Source organism: Notamacropus eugenii, chromosome 1 (assembly GCF_028372415.1).
Source record: "Notamacropus eugenii isolate mMacEug1 chromosome 1, mMacEug1.pri_v2, whole genome shotgun sequence".
In the NCBI taxonomy this organism is placed as follows: Eukaryota; Metazoa; Chordata; class Mammalia; order Diprotodontia; family Macropodidae; genus Notamacropus; species Notamacropus eugenii.
Genome location: NC_092872.1, coordinates 98,974,644 through 98,992,573, shown reverse-complemented (window position 1 = coordinate 98,992,573; position 17,930 = coordinate 98,974,644). Strand labels below are relative to the sequence as shown.

At 37.4% G+C, this 17,930-nt stretch overlaps 1 protein-coding gene across 8 annotated transcripts in view; it reads left to right on the top strand.

Moving 5' to 3' along the window:
• Positions 1–17,930, top strand: part of SMARCA2 (SWI/SNF related BAF chromatin remodeling complex subunit ATPase 2) — a 203,918-nt gene that overhangs the window by 152,881 nt on the left and 33,107 nt on the right. The gene's annotated exons all lie outside the window — the stretch shown is intronic.

The following is a 17,930-nucleotide window of genomic DNA, read 5'->3' as shown; positions in this document are numbered from 1 at the left end:
TAGGATTTCCTCTCGTGAGGTGTCTAAAGTAGGATAGATTCTCAATTTTTTGAATTGGCACAGCTGTGGTCCTTTTAGAAGACCAGGCAATGGTCTAGAAGATGTCTCTATTGCTTTCTAGCACTCCTGGAAGGAGAAAAAAATAATTCATTTATTCAATTTATGAGAAAAACACCAAGTTTTGGAACCTCCCATCAAAGAATACTGGTACTTAATATTTTTGAGATCTCCTTTGCAACAAGTTCTCTTGTATCACTACATACCATCTTTGGCTTTGGGAAGACATGTACTCTCAGTCAGTCCCCAAGAATTTAAGTGCTAACTATGGATAAGATACTGTGTTGAGAGCTAAGGATTCACAGAAATAATTAGGACCATTTTAGTTTTCCAAAAATGGGTCGCCTAAGTTAACTGGGGCAAAAATTTCAAGCAAACTGCATTTCCTTTTTTATACACAAGGGAGAGCTAAGGCCCTAGAAAATGGATTTGGGTAGCAGCGAATGACAGGCTCTGTGAGCCAAAAGGAACAAAGGAAAGACTGAATAGGTAAGAAGGGAGTTGTTTTCCGAAGGTAGAGAGAAGGGCTGTAACATGTTAATAACATGGCGCGCAGCATTTGTCAGTAGTCTGAAGAATTCCTCTTACTTTCAGGCGTTTTATTCCATTTACAAGGCTCAAGTGACTCCAATACTCTAACAATGATGGGGCATTAAAACATGCTTTATTATTTAACTGTCAGCACTTGGGAAGTGTTCAGATACTGGTTGGTACCTGCAAGGAGACTAATTAAAGTCCGACTAAAGGACTTCAAACCTAAATAAATGAGATATTCAAAACTGAGAAAGGCATTTGATTATTTTTTAAAATCATGACTGTTTTCTAACAGCTGGAATTTTAGCTTTTTTTTAAAATCCTTTTGAAATTCCTGGGCCTGTGCCTCAAATATTCATTTTCAAAAGAGTTCAAATCTGAATTGACTGTTGGGAAATGATCATAGTCAATTAGAACCTTCTTCCAAATATCCAAAAAACAAATGAATTTCTGATAGACTGATCAAAGAAGGGCAGCATGGGAGAGTGAATATTGGAGGAAGCATCTTGTATTTTTTCACAGATAATTTACATTTGTTAATTTGCATTTATTTTTCTTCATTGTAGATGCTTTTACACTTTTTTTTGAGAGAGAATTTCTTAAGAAGCAGGAGGGAAAATCTTTTAAATATCAATTTGGACCATGATTGATACCTGGTGGCTTGGGGGAGAATTAAGTAGTATGACAGAGGGAAATAAAACAGCCTCTCCCCTTCACCTTCCTGACAAATTTCTAAATCGATATTTTGGAGTTAGTGGGGGAAAAGCATAAGGGACTTTTCATTTATTAACAAAATAAACTAGTGGAGTTAGAGGTGATGTTTTTAACTATTTGCTGATGTGTTGTAGTTCATGACCAAAGTTTATTCACCCAGGACCAACCAGTTAACAACTTAGTTTTATCAACTAAATGTATTTCCATTTTCCTTCTAATTCTACTACCTTGAAAGGGAGGACATAATAATGACTAAAATTTGTGTTGTTCTTTAAGATTTGCTGAACGCTTTGCAGATATCTCATTTAATGCCATGACAACCCTGTGAGATAGGTGCCATGATTATCCCCATCTTACAGATTAAGAAAATAAGTGTAGGAAACTAAGTTTATGAGACTTGCCCAGGGTCACATAGTTAATAAGTACCTGAGGTAGGATTTGAATTAGATCTTCCTTAATTCACATCCTGTACTCTAACCACTGTATTACCTAAATCTGGTCTTAGACCCTAGGGAAGTCACTTAACCCTGTTTAACTCAGTTTCCTCATCTGTAAAATGAGTTGGAGAAGGAAATGGCAAACCACTCCAGTATTTTCACCCAAAAAACCCCAAACGGGGTCACAAAGAATCAGACAAGACTGAAAAATGATTGAACAATGACACAGCCTCTAGGTGTGACAAAAGTAGCACTGGCCTGGAATCAGCTTGGATATATGTGAAAGGACAACCTACTACAATCTTACTGATTTAGTGGAGTAATTTTTTTAAAAATGGCTACTGGAGCTTTGATATGAAGTCTAATAATCCGTCATTTCTTCTGGGTCAGGCAATCCTCGCTTAGCCTTGTTTTCTTTCTTCTCTTGTAAAATGAGGTAAGGCAGACCAGATGATCTCTAAGACCTTTTCCTATTCTAACACTCTAGGAGTCTGGAGATTGTAAAAAAGATGTACAAAGGAACTATAATCTTCATCAAGTACAACAAGGAAGGTTTGCAAGTCGGTGTCTTAGTATTTAAGTACCAAAAATCTTCCTGAAGCATATAAATATTATTCAGGGTCACACAGCTAGTGTACCTCTGCGGGAATTCTAACCCAGTCTTCCTGACTCATAAATCCAATATTTTCTCCACAATGCAGTATTACCTCTATGATTCAAGGGCAGGACAGGGGGTGTTATGAGGAGGAAGACTGGACTTGTGAGCTCAGGATGGAGAGAGAGAGAAAGTTCCTCATGATAGTACTCCCAGTAACCTTTTTAACTGGTCATGTGTAAAAAAGGTTAAAATTCCAGAAAGTACTCTCTTTTATGACAGATTTTTAATTTAATCCTTTTGGGAAAATAACCCATAACTTTCTTCTTTCCACATTCTTTATTCAAAAAGAGTTAGTTGCCTTCTGGGCTAAGGGCATTGTCATCAAGCATAAGATATGTGCTTAATTGTCTCTTGGCTATTATTATTATTATAAAAACTCTATGGTAGTGACAAAATTTGTGTTAGTGGTTGTTGTTTAGTCAATTAGTCACATTTAACTCTTTGTGACCCCATTTGGGGTCTTCTTGACAGAGATACTGAAGTGGTTTGCCATTTCCTTCTTCAGCTCATTTTATACATGAGGAAACTGAGGCAAATAGGCTCAGGGTCACACAGCTAGTAAGCGCCTGAGATCACATGTGACCTCAGGTCCTCTTCACTCCAATGCCTGTACTCTATTACCACCTAACTGCCTAACTATATTTATGGCAATTTAATGCCAAGATTCTGAATGACCATAAACTTGCTTGACCCAGAAGAAGTGAGAAAACATAATATATTTCTAACCCTTGCATTAGAAATCTCATACTCTTTTTTCCTTTTGAAGCAGCTATGTAATTCAGTGAGTAGAGCACTGACCCTGGAATCAGGAAGACCTGAGCTCAAATCCAGCTTTGAACACTTAATAGCTGTGGCCTTGGACAGGTCATGTGACCTCACTTGGAAAAAAATGAGGGTTCAAGTAGCACCTACCTCAAGATTACTGTGAGGCTCAAATGGAATAATGTTTGTCAAGCCAAATATTTAAAATGAGAATTCTTAGATGGCGATTCATAAAATGTGCATAAAAACACGATTGATTGATTTCATCAGTCCTGATGCTTAGACACATTCTCCGGGAACTTTACAGTAGTTATATACTGAACCTCTAGCACTAGGCCTATTTTCCTTTTGGCAAAATGAGATTAATATTCCTAATTTAGGTCACCTGATCCTCCCAAAGCCAAACTAGGAATGGAGCTGCTAATCTATCACTTTTGCAGGTGAAATCTTACTCTCATCATGCCTGTACATTATGCATTTGGCACAGAAGAATTTGCTCCCAGCACCTCCAAACTCCACCTCTCCCCGAAATCATTTGAAACTCTGAAATTTCAACAAAAAGGGGGAAAATATGTAACCAAAAACAAAAAATCCATTTTCTTTCAGTCTGTGAATGAAAACCACTCTAACGTCTTCCTCAGGCAGCTATTTACTTTATCTTTAAGGTGGACTCAGGGGTGGGGAACCTGAGGCCTGGAGGCCACATGGGGCCTTCTGTGCCCTTGGGGGTTGCCTTTTGACTGAGTCCAAGATTTTTCAAACCAATCCTTTTATTAAGGGCTTCACTTGTTCTCTGAAGTTTGGATTCAGTCAAACGGCTGCACTTGAGGACCTAGAAGGTCACATGAGGCCTTAAGGCCACAGATTCCTCACCTTTGGTCTACATCTTAATATTAGTGCATACTTTCATTATTTTCTATCAGGGAAAGTTGAATTTTTGTGATCAAGAAAAAGTTGGGTAGAATTTTTAAATGTAACCTAAACCCTATTGAAAATAAGTTTTTTTAATTTTAGGTGTTCAACAAAATAAGTCACCTTTAGCCCTCCAGATGTGATCTTTAACAAAGTAACCAGTATTGTTGTCCTTAAACAAACACCAGTGCTCTATGCATCACACCACGCTACCTTTCAGCATTTAGAAATTTGGAGATACCTGAGAAACCCTCTCCTCTATAACCCTTACACCTTCTGTCGTCTTGATAAGGGGACCATCTGCCCTATCCTTACTCCCAAGATCCTCCAGAGCTTGACATCTGTCCTGCTCTTTCTCTGCCTAAGTACTACCTAACTTTTCAGTCTTCCATGCACTGGACACAAACAGGAGTCCTTCTTTTAGGTGCTCTCTCCCCCAAACACAACATGAGCTCCTGGAGAGCAAATACTGTCTTCTTTTTCTATTTGTATCTCTCCCACTTAGCACCATGCTTGGCACATAGTAAGTACTTAGCATATGCCTTTCCATCCCATTTGATAAATAAGCTTCCATTCTGCACCGTATGTGGACTCCAGGCCTAGCCTGACACCTTTTTCCAAGCTTCTTAGGACCAAATGTCGTCTGCTACTTGGATGGCAGCACTGAAGATGGGTAGATTCCTTTTATCACTGGAGGGACAGGTACAGAAGCGAGGCATGTGCAGTAGACCATCGTTGCCATTTGACTTGCAGACTAGGGCAGATGGGTAGCAGCATGTTGAAGTAAAGAGGGTACTGGATTTGGAATAAGAAGAAACAAGAATTTTAATTCTCTATCTAATACTTTCTGGTTGTGTGGCCAGGGACAAATCATTTATGCTCCTCATTTGTAAAATAGAGGTGTTACTTGTAGTGCCCCTCCTATAGGGTTATATTTCCCAGAATCTAGGGCAGCCTGATGGGAAAAATCAAGAGTGGGGCCACTTTTCCCCCATCCTGTAATCCAAGCTGTCCAGACTCCATCCCTGAAGGCTGGGAAAGAATAACTGTTAGCAGAGACACTCTCACCTTCATTTTGCCCTTTCCTTTAACCCTGCCTGCTCAGATACCATCGTTAGGGGCCCTTCTCTCCCAACTTTCCTGAGAATGTTCCCTTCCCTCCTCCTGGTTGTATTTTGTCTCTACCCCAATTGTCATGCCTTTGTGAGGGAACCCAAATTTCTGCTCTACTCACATCCTCAGGCCAATTTTCCACTTTCCCATATTGCTGAACCAGCCCCTTCTAGCCCCCCTACCCTACAGAGAGGACTTAGCTACTCATCCTACTGGAATGAGCTGGAAATCAGCAACTACGATCTTTCTGGTAAGATGGTGGACCACCAGGCCTCACCATCTGTCTTGATCTTACACACTCCAAACCTGCCATCTGTTCCATAAATATACCCTAAGGAGTACTAGACTTTCCACTGTATACCTGGTGCCTTCTGGTTCTTCATCTGCCCTGTAGCTGAACCCTCAAAGAAATGTTTTCTCACTCAATTAGAATATGAACTACTTGTGAGCAGGGGCTGTCTCTCTATTTCTCTTTCTGTCCCCAAGGGCTTAGTACAGTACACTGGACAGAATAGCCGCTTAGTGAACGCTATTTTATTCATTCTTCAGTTATTGTTGCTAACAAAAAATTACTCACATTAATAATAGAATAAGAGATTCCTATCACTTTGTCCTATAGAAATTTAACTGATGTAATATGGTTTCCATAATTGGTTTTAAAAGTTACATAAACCTCCCAGGATACGTTTGATTTTCTCGTCAAGTAGAAAGACATGGCATCTAAGGGAAAATACCAGTTTAAAGTACAAATTCATTTGCCAAACCTCATGGTAGAAGAGGATGATAGAAGATAATGAACACTATTGCTTCAATAAACAGGGAAGAGTGATGGAGAGAAAATGCAGCCTGTAGAAAGTTTGGCAGAGAACCCAACTAAGCCAGATGCTTCTCAGAACATTTATAGATGAATAGAAAGGAAGGGCCACAAACAGACAATGAAACGCACTGAGGATCACACCTATGACAACCTCTTCATGTCTTCAGAGACACAGAAACAACCACTATGGAATTCACTTCCATGAGCTATATGAGAAGGATAAATCCAAGAATATGGGCATATGCATGTACACACACATATATATATATGCATGCATGTGTAGATACATGTATAGTGCATGCATATACGCATATACAGTGCACAATCTACATACACACATGTATATGTGCATGTATATACATGTTAATATATACAATGTACAAACACATATAGATGTATACAAAATACATATACATGATTGGAAATATTTGCATGGATTATACACGTGTTTATATAGGGTTGTTTCCTTTTTTAAACTTGTATCTCCAGCACTTTTCCTAGTTCCTGTCACAAAGTAGGCACTAATAAATACTTTGTCACTGATAAATTAAACGGATGCAAAGTTAATAAGCAGAATGAAGAAAATAACACATGATTATGACACTATGAGTGGGAAGAACAACATTATCAAAGACAAAACAAAACTGAATGATGGGTTTTATGATATATTTCTTTTATATATGTGCACCCGTGTCACACATACATATCCCATCTTTCCCTCTTCTTACGATTTCTTGAAACCTTATCTCTTAATGCTTTCAAATTGGCAGCATCTCTAGTACCTGGCTTAGTATACGCACACGCACACACGTGTGTGTGTGGTTATTGTTGTTGCTTCAGTTATATCTGACTCTGTGTGACCCCATTTGGGATTTTCTTGGCAAAAATCCTGGCGTGATTTGCCATTTCCTTCTCCAGCTCATTTTGTAGATGAGGAAATTGAGGCAAACGGGGTTAAGTGACTTGCCCATGGGTCATATAACTAGTAAGTGTCTGAGAATGGATTTGAACTCAGAAAGATGCGTCTTCTTGACTCCAGGGTGGGTACCCTATCTACTACATCACCTAGTATGTAGGTATACTATATATTTATATGTGTATACACACACGTATGCCATATATACTATAATGTACATATAAGACAATGCAACCCATACTTGCATACATATATGTAGGTATATAATATACCTATATGCATACAGTATATACCATATGTACATATATGTATGCTTACACATGCATGCACTTATATGCATGCACCTGTGTGTGTCTGCATGTGTATATGTAGTTTGTGTGTTTGCTTTGGTATATATGTATACATAGATGCTGTCCAGATTTTTTTTCTTAGGGAAGTTATTGAGCCAATGGGACTAAGCCCCAAATGCTGCAAATGTTTTCCATGAAGACAGAAAAGACATCAGCCTAAAAATTCACGCAGAAAGAAAAGTGAGCAATGCCTGTTGTTCAGACTAGAACGTGAGGTTGGATGGTTGGATAAATAGTTCATTGAGTTAGTCCATCAGCGCATGTATCTTGGACAATTTTGATAAATGGACAGCGAACTAGGCACAGAATGGAATAAAATGAAGATGGTATATTGAATTATGTTTAGGAAATTGTCTAGACTTTTCAGAAATGCAAAACTACCCTTCACACATACACACATACAATCTATTTTAACACCAATATTCTGGTTATTTTATATGTACACACACACACACAATGAATATGTTGTAACATATACAAACAATATATAAGCTATTTATTTGGTGATATAGACAATATGTTCATTGTATATACAGAGAAATATGTTCTTGCTATATGTGTGCATGTATATGTGTATATGTATAATAGAACACCACAGTCATTGAATAATTAAATTTAGAGGTGACCCAAAAGACAATGTAGAGAGATGTATGTTAACTAGGCTGCAGCATATTGGCAGTCATGAGTAAACCACAAGAGATAGTATAAAGGGAATCAAATAAGAACTGTATAATAGGAAAAGGAGGAAGATCGGTCATCATTGTGCAGTGGAAAGTGCTAGATTTGGAGTCAGAACAGTGTTCAAATCCTTGGTCTGCCACATATTACTATATAACCTCCCAGGTTATAAACTTTAAATCTATGATCCTATAATCTGTGTATTAAGAATAAAGTCAACATATGGATCGTCTTAGTATTGTATGCTTACCCAAATGTTTTTTTAAATCAATGCATTTTATTTTTACATTACATTTATTCTTGAAAATATTACTTTCTCCTCCCCTCTTTCAACAAGCCATCCCTTGCAACAAACTTTTCAGGAAAGAGGAGGGGGGGAAGCATTTCAGAAAAATTAAACTACTTATCTACCACCTTTGTATATATAACATTCCACCTTCCTATTCTCCAACCTCTGTAATGAAAAGATGGAATTACTTTTTCTTAATTCTTCTATACCTTTACTTAACTTCTTTGGAACCTAGCTTAGACAGTACAATTATACTTAATTCAATTTTGTTTTGTTTAATTTTTTTTTGTTTTTTATGATAGTTTCATTTGTAGTATTGCAATTTTTTATATATATATATATATAAAATTTTGATTGCTTATTTATTCTGCATCTGTTCAATTAATCAATCAGAAAGTGTTTATTAAGTGCATACTTTGCGACAAGAATTGTAAAAGGGCTAGAGATACAAATATAAAGAATGGAGCCATACCTTCTTGGAATGAGAAAATAATCTAAAGGGGAAATCAACAAATATGTAGAAAAGTATGTAGCAAAATATCAGTACAGCTACATACAAAGTAGTTAAATACAAGGTCATTTGGAAGTAAGGGCATTAGCAGTTGGGGATTTTGGAAGATTTCATGTAAAAGACATAAAGCTACATAAGCTGCATCTTAAAAGAGGTGGATGTAATGAGGGAGCAAAGGCCAGCTAGGTAGCATAGTAGAAAGAGCACTCAACCTGGATTCAGGAAGATTCATTTTCCTGAGTTCAAATCTGGCCTCAGATACATACTAACCATGTGACCCTGGGTAAGTTATGTAACCCTGCTTACCTCGATCTCCTCATCTGTAAAATGATCTGGAGAAGGAAATGGCAAACCATTTTAGTATCTTCACTAAGAAAACCCCAAGTAAGGCCACAGAGAGTCAGACACGGCTGAACAACAAGGGATCTCGTTAGAGGCATGGGGGTGGGGTGGAGGATGACTGGTGAAGAGACAATAAAAGGAGAGATGAAGGAGTGTTGTATGTGAGGAACAGAGAGAATGCTAACTTGGCTGGATTGGAAAAAGAATGATGTCCAGTGAGGCTGGAATAGTATATCGAGACAGGTTGTATAGGGCTTCAAAAGCTAAACCATATTTTATTCAAAAAGCAATAGGAAGCCACTGGAATTAGTTGAGTAGGAGAGTTGCACAGTCACATCTGTGCTTAAGGAAAATGACTTTGGCAGCAGTGTGTAGAGTGGACTAGAATGGTCAAAGACTAGAAGCAGGGAGAATAATTAGGAGGGTATTGCAAAAATCATGATGAGAGCCGATAAGGGCTTGAACGAAGGTGGTTACTATTTGACTGTAAAGAAGCAATCAGATGTTAGGGACATTGTGAATATGGTAAGAGCAAGACTTGGCAACTGATTATGCAGGGTAAGAGAGAGTGAGAATTCCAGGAGAATGCTGGGATTATGTACCTGGGAGCTTAGAAAGTTAGTAGTGCCTTCTTTAGAAATACAGAATATTGGAAAAGATAAGGGCTTAGGAGGATAGAAAAGTTCATTTTTAGATATTTAGAATTTAGGATGTTTCTGGAATATTCTGTTTGAATTGTCCAGTAGATAATTGTTGATCTGGAATTTCAAGAGAGAAAAGTAGTCTAGATATATAAAACTGGGATCAGCTTCATAGAGATGATGGTTAAACCCTTGGGTTCACTGAAAGAGAGAGACACAGAGATAGAAACACAGAGACAGAGACAGAGAAAGGACAAAGAAAGAAGGACCAAGAGAAAGAGAGTAAAGGGAAAGAAGAGTCATCAACTCAGTAAGGGCCTGGGACAGGACCTTGGGCAATATCCATGATAAGGGGCGTGAGAAGGAAAGTGAGGGTACTTTCTGGAAAAGCTAGAATTATGTAAAACCTTTCCTTGTTTCTTCTAAGTCTTCATATTAATTTTTTATTATGGTATAGTAACATTCCATTAAATTTTTGTGTCACTATTTAGCTGGTCATTCTCCATTGGTTTGTGTTTATTTTATTTCTAGTTTTTTAATACCACAGAAAGGGCTTTTATGAATATTTTGGTGGATAAAGGCCCTTTCTTTTTGTCTTTGACCTCTTTGGCTTCCAATATGAGAGTGGATTCTCTGAACCAAACCAAAGTGTATGGTCATTTGAGTTACTTTAATAATTAATTCCAAATTGCTTTCAGAAAGTCTGGACCAATCCATACTGTTTTATTGTGTGCCTGTGTTCCTGTCATGTAAAGTTAAAAGACCAAAGGAAGGCCTCCACCATCTTAGGTAGATCCTTTGTGGAGCAGATGGGACAAAATGCTTTAGGTAAAACATTGAGAAGAATGGTGTGTGATGAGACAATGGAAATCACTTGCTATCTGCTCAGGTGGAGGAAATGTCCATATTGATGAGATCATGGATAATGATTATAATAATGATAATGTTAGGGACTAAACCTGTCATTTCATCATTATAGGGAACTTCTGTATGAGGTAACTCTTATCAATGTAAGTTGACACCTTCTCTACAACTGATAGTCTTAGAGAGTTGTCTGGAGCTGTCACTATGTGATAGGCAGGATCACATAGTATCCATATGAGATATACTACTACTACCACCACCACCATCGCTGCCACTACTACTACCACTACCACTGCCTCTACCACCACCACTACTACTATTGCTGCTACTACTACTACTACTACTACCACCTTATATGTATCCAAGCACTACGTATATTATTTCACTTGGATCAAGGGCTTATTAACCAATTCAGTATAAATCAGTACCTTGGATTTCTGTTTTGAAGGGTAAGGGCTATAAGTCCCACTTTACTTTGGTCCACACAGCAACCAGTACAGCGCTAAAATTGTAGTATTGAAGGACTAAATCTCTCCAATTGGATCATGGAAAGGATGTGAAATTTTCCCCAGTGTTTCAAGAAGAAAGTAATTTTAAATTGCTTCAAATTTAAAAATAATTATGTTATATGATAATAGTGCTTTTTGAAGGGAAAATGAAAGGCTGCAGGGGGAGTTTGTGAAATCAAAAAGTTAAATTGTCAGAATTCCATAAAGACTGACTCATTGTTGCAAACTTTGCCCTATAACAACAATTCTTAATCTAAGGTTTATAGACTTGTTTTTTTTCTCATTTTGATAACTTATAATTTTATTGTAATTGATTTCTTTTGTAATCCTGTGTACTTAATTTTGTATTTAAAAATATTTAAACATTTCATTTAAAAACACATTAAACATGAAAACATTAAAAATACGAATGGGGTGAATGGGGTGCATAGGCCTCATCAGACTGAACGATATAAATTAGATGAAGAACCTCTACCCTATAAATTCATTAATATGCTTCAATTGGGTTTTTTATTTTTTTGTTATACTTTCTACAATTTTATCTTGTTATTTCTTGAGTCTGGTGATCCTATCCACTTTATTTCTATCCTTTACCCAGTTTCAATCCAAAACATTTATTCTACCCAAGTTTTCCATTCTTTATATTTAAAGAGGCAAATGAATGTTTACCTGATAATATCTACTTTGGAGGAAGAAATTAAAAAAGAAATCAAAGAATAATGTTCTCTATTTTTCTTTTCGAATTTTTCACTCACCTTGTTATGACAGAGCTTTTTGGTACAAGCATTTAAATTCGAAGACAGAGAGATCCTCTGAGTGTAACTTATTAAAATTCACTTTTCTTAAATTTTTAGCCCATTCTCTTGTAAAGTTTCTCTTTTTTAATTGGGACAATAAGTTGCCAAAAACACCTAAGTATGACTCATTGGTTATAAAGCCTTTTATCAAAAAAACAGATTTTATTCTCAGTAGAATTTTAAGAAATATATGTGTTTGTGAGTGCACATGCACATGTAAAGGCATCAACCACAACAGAACTTTAATCCTGACTTTTCTTACACCAAGGAAATGGTTTTTTGTTTTACTCATTTTGGTCTAAATCTTCTCTTTTTATATACAAATTTTTCCTACCCTCCCACTATATAACCACTGCTTCATGTTATACCTCCAAGGTATATAAAAATATTTCTTCCAGGTCTTACCTTTTACCTTTTTCTAGAGTGTCCAGCTCTAGGTCTTCATTCTTCCAGATCACTTAGATGGAGGAGTGGAAAGAGTGCTAGAGTTCGAGTGATGAAAGTCTGAGTTCAGATTTGTCCTCAGATACTTACTAGCCGTTTGGCCTTGGACAAATCACTTAATCTCTGTTTATCTCAGTTTCCTCATCTGTAAAATAGGGATGGTAATAGCATCTACCTCCTAGGATTGTTGTGAAGATCCGGTGGGATAATATTTTTAAAGTGCTTAGCACAATGCCTTGTATACAGTATATGCTGTAGGAATGCTAGCTATTGGTGATATTATTATAACTATTCCCATGCTATCCTCAGAAAGGTGTCACATGTAGAACACACACACACACACACACACACACACATTCACACTCCTTCTTGGCCTCTGATTGCAGTCTTAAAAAAATAGACGTAGCCATAATTCTCCTGTATTTAAAAATGCATGTAAAGATACAACCTGACGACTGCAAAGGATAAAGGTGAGATTAAAGCTCCATGAATCACTCACTACTTTGTAATCATTTACACCCCTGCACTCACATCTCCTCCCTCACCGCCCCCCCCAGACACTCATTATGGTGTGATTTTTTTAGGATTGAAAGAGTCTCCTCAAATAGTATAAAAACATAGAAAATGATCAAATTAATGATAGGGACATCTTCCTAGCAAAGCATTGAGTAGACCTCTGCCTCACAAATGGGTCTTCTTTTCAGGGAGTCATGTTTGCCTGGTTTCCTTGCTTCCGAGGAGAAAGCTGAGCTCTTGACATTTTATTGTCTGGAGGGAATCTAGGGAGAATTGGAGAGTTTATCTCTCCTTTGCCCTCATTGCTCAAGTCACTGGTGCTATTCCAAATTCTGAGAACAGCTAGTCTCTTATTTCTTTGCTAATAATGTTAAGACAAGAGGCAGCATGTGGATAGATGCTTTACTGGTCAGGATGACCTGGGTTTACTTCTGACTTGGAGGTCATGTGACCCTGGACAGGTTACGTTAACCCTTAAGACCCTGAGACATTTTTCTCTGAGTCTATATGTGACAGAATAGCTGTGTGAATGTAGATTGATAGAAGTTTCTTCACCTGGAGTTCTCCACATCATTGAAATTTTGTCCAATCTCAGTGGTTTGTTACTTTTAAAATTTGTACAAGTCATTTATTTATTCCAAATGTCTACAGCTAAAGCAAGAAGAAGGTTATATATTTATCTGCTTAATTATTTTAAGAAATTGCAGTTGGGAAAGACTCCAGAAGCCGTTGAGTCCCATTCATGCCTTTCTGAGCATCCCTAATGCAAGATCTCCCCCATGGCATCCTCTGTCCTTTGCTTGGAGACCTCTGAACAAGAGGAAATGAACTGCTTACCAAAGCAATTCATGCCACACTTCAATAGTTTCCATGATTAAGAAGTTTTCCCTTACTTTCCACCTAAATTCCTTTCTATGCCTCTTCTGCTCATGGTTCAAAGTGCTTTCATCCATCCCTAGCTTAGGTTGTCCAGAAGTACTATGATATCTTGAGGGATTTAGGAAATTTTCTCTCTCTCCACATTAGTCTGAATTTATAAACCTGGTTTTAAAGTTTATACTTTTTTTTTCGAGTCCTATAGTAGCAGCAAAAGATTAAACAGAAGTTACCTACGAGAAGGATAATGTTAGAGAGTGTTTGGCAACAGAATCTGAAGTTTGGTAATAGAAACATTATCGAGAAGGTACTACGATTGACTGGAGGTCATCCAAACATTGACTATCGTTAGTTATTAAACGATGGTGAGACAGTGGATAGCGTTGGCCTTAGAGCCAGGATGACATGGGTTGAAGTCCTGTCTCTGCTGCTTGCCAGCTACATGACTTTAAACAGATCCCTTTGCCTTCGAGTGATCTCAGCAAGATTCTGAGGCTCTAAGTTGTTCATTGTGGCAAGAATGCATCAAGAGAGGAGTTTTCTTCTCCTGTACCTTCTCTTACGTAGGAAATTACAAGTCCAGATTCTCACTTCATCTCCACCTCATACCCTGCCCCAAATAATAATAATGACCATTGCTATGTCCTCATCATTGTTTTAGCCATTCTAGGAGGGGTTACAGGAGAAGTATAAAACATGTCTCCTTCCATTAGGAGGTTTACAGTCTATCTGGGAAGATAAAACCCACTGATCAAAAAAAAATGAGAATGGTAAAAGATACCTTGGGCAAGTCATTTGTCCACCATGGGTGTAAGTTTCCTTATTTACAGTAACGAAAGGGCTGGAATGAATGACATCTGAGGTCCTTTCTGGATTCAGATCTGTGATCCCTAGAAAATAACAGTCACTGAAAGGCTCATTATGGATTGTAAGTGCCAGAGGAGTTCAGGTAAAAGAAAAGATCCAAATGAGCTAAAATAATTGGAGAAGCTTTTGTAGAGGATCTGGACCTTAAGCTAGTCTTTTGGGATAGGATTGAGGTATGGGAAGAGGAAGGGAAAATTGAGGGGAAAAGCATGACCAAAGGGTACAGAAATCAGGGTACTTAGGTTTGGACGACTCTAAGGAGACAGACCTGATTGTTAGTAGAGGATTCCCACTGAGGAATAGTGGGAAGTAACGCTGGCTAGAGTAAAGTGAACCACTGTTATTTCTAGAACATGGCAATAAAAGACTGAAAATAGTACTTGAGAGAAATGAGTTATAGCCAGAATTCTTTGAAAAAACAAAAGACATGTAAAGGCACGACTAGCAATATCTTTGCTTAGTCATCATTATCATTGTTAAATATAGCACTTTAAGGTTGGCAAAGCGCTTTATAAATATTGTCTCATTTGATCCTTGCAACAACCTTGGGAAGTAGGTGTACTTGTTATCTCAACTGGATGAGAAAACGGAGGCAGGAAGCAGTTAAGTGACTTGCCCAGGGTGACATAGTATCTGAGGCTGAATGTGAATTGAGGTCTTCCTGACTCCAAGTCCCTCATTCTATCTGTGGACCATCTCCCTGTCATAAACATGCTAAATGAACAGCCCAGTGGGCCTATGCCCCACATCGCCTGATTCCTGCTCCAGAAATGATTGCTTTCAGATTTGGTAGCAGTCATATTTGATCTCTTAATGATTTTCTTCACTCATTTTAATTTTTGGAATAAGACTTTACTTAGTGTTTTGCTTGATAGACATACCGACTGCACATCAAGACACACCTTGTTTGTTGGCCTATTTTCCTCTTCAGAGCATCAAGCTACCTTTTCCTCTATCTGTCTCATGTCTCCAGGGATCTGAGAAAATCTCTACAAGTTTTGTGAATCTTTATGTAACCCCCAGCACAGATGACCAGAAAGTTACAGAGCCTCAGGGGTCCAAAAACCTCAGGAATGCCTGAAGTTACATTTCCTGTTTTGTTTGCACTTCAAAACTGGATATGGAGTGATTTGCCATATTTATATGATATCAAAATGGCTTACAGCATGTTTGAAACTATTAGCTAACCCTTGTGTTCAGTGTAATGACAGTAAACCATGGTCATCTTTTCAATTAAATACTTTGTGTCAGACAGACATAGCTGACATGGAACTAAGCTTGTCATGGGTGTTTTTCGGGTTCTGTTCTTGTTGAGTCATATCCAACTCTTCATGACCCCATTCTGGGGTTTTCTTGGCAAAGATACTGGAGTGGTTTGCCATTTTCTTCTCCAGCTATTTTACAGTTGAGGAACCCGAGGTCAACAGGGTTAAGTGACCTGCCCAGAATCACATAGTTATTAAGTGTCTGAGGCCAGATTGGAATTCAGGAAGATTAGTTTTACTGGTTCCACGTCCAGGGCTCAATCCATTGCGCCATCTCTTACTACCCAGTTTTCAGATGTAGTGTTTTTTGTTTTGTTTTGGGGTTTTTTTGGGGGATGGGAGTGGCAAATAGTGTTCATACATTATTATGATACTCTGGAAGAAATAGATGAACACCAAAATGTGAAAAGGGATTAGATAGCTTATGTTATAAATATAAGGCATCACTTTTCTGGCATTTTGGGAAAAGGAAATTTCCCAGACAATATTTTTTTAATTTAATAAGGTTTGAAGGATAAATCTTTTATGTAGAATTTATTGAGCATAATTTATCTCTTCCTTGATGATTCCAGATCATCATTTTATGAAAGTTAATCATAATCCTTTCTTATATATAATGGTGTCTTCAGGGATTATTAAGATGTGTAGGGCTGTTTTACTCTACTTGGATGGACTCATAATTCTGTGTCTTCTGAATGCTTTCAGAATTCTTATGTGTAATTTTTATAGTTTTTCTATCTCCTCCCTCATTGTTAAGCAAATATTTGTCACTGCTTGCTTCTACTCTCAATTTGCCTGCTTCTTAGTGATTCTTCCTATTCCAGTCATTTCTAGATTGTTGCTTACAACCTACAGAGGCTGAGAAACTAGTTAATTAAGCTTGTTAGAATTTCATATAAAGCAGAAGTAAGTAGGAGATCTCTTTAGGCTCTCCCAAGTGGTGAGGACTGTAAATTTTAGTTGAGAGGATTTATGTTATCTGTTATGGTTGGGGAACACTCTTGTGTACACTGTGGTTTTCAGTGGAGTTAGTGAGAGTTGAGGTTGCACACAAGTGAACTCTGGCTGAAGGAAGTAACTGTGTTCTCTAGCATGGTATTCATTATGGTCTCAGATTGATTTGCACCTTCTCTCCAAGAAAGATAGGAAGTTGAGGGTGCCCAGGGTGATGCATGTAACTTTATAATAAACTATTTTGGGGTAGGAGTGGGAGAAGGGAATCCTACTGACTTGTATATATTTAAATTCCTAAGCTATCATTAGGAATTCATCAGAAGAGCATCCTGAAACAACTGTATTGCTTGTACCTATGTGATTTTGGATACTTCTTAACAGGTACCAATTGTGGTTACTGTTAACAGGTGATCAGGCTATTATTATCCTTATATCATCCATACCCTCCTCCTTCCCCAAAACCAACATTTTTTTAACCTGGGAAAGCATTCCTAACATCAACGCTCATCTTAGATGCAGATGGTTATAATTTCTTTGAAGTTTCATTATTAAAATAGTGTTTTGACAAAGGAGAAAAAACCCCACCAACACCTGGTTTCCTGACATCTTACCCTGACTCCAGTTTTTCTTTTGAAAATGGCAATAACATTTTTGTATATTTTAAAAATGAATGTCAACTTCAATAAAATAATTTGAGTTTTTTAAGTCTTAAAATTGTGTAAGTATAGATTATAGTAAAGTTTAGTATCCCTTCAGTTACACTGAAATTCAAATCACATTTTATTTAAAGATAGCATTTACTAGCTCCATTCTATAGACTTGAAAGCCAAGAAAATAGCTATTGTGAAATTGTTTAATTTGTGCTAGATATTTGATGAACTACATAGTTTAGATAAGACAAGATCCGTATCTTTGCCTTCATTTGCACTTTCATTCATTACATTATGGGGAAGAGGTAGGGATATATGATGTACAAGGTAATTTGATGACAAATACAGAAAAGAGATACAGAAAAAGTCTCATGAGGCTCCAGGCAGGAGAGATAATATTGAGAAGTAATCAAGGAAAGCTTCCTTGAGGAGGTGGCATGTTGCCCAATAATATTTA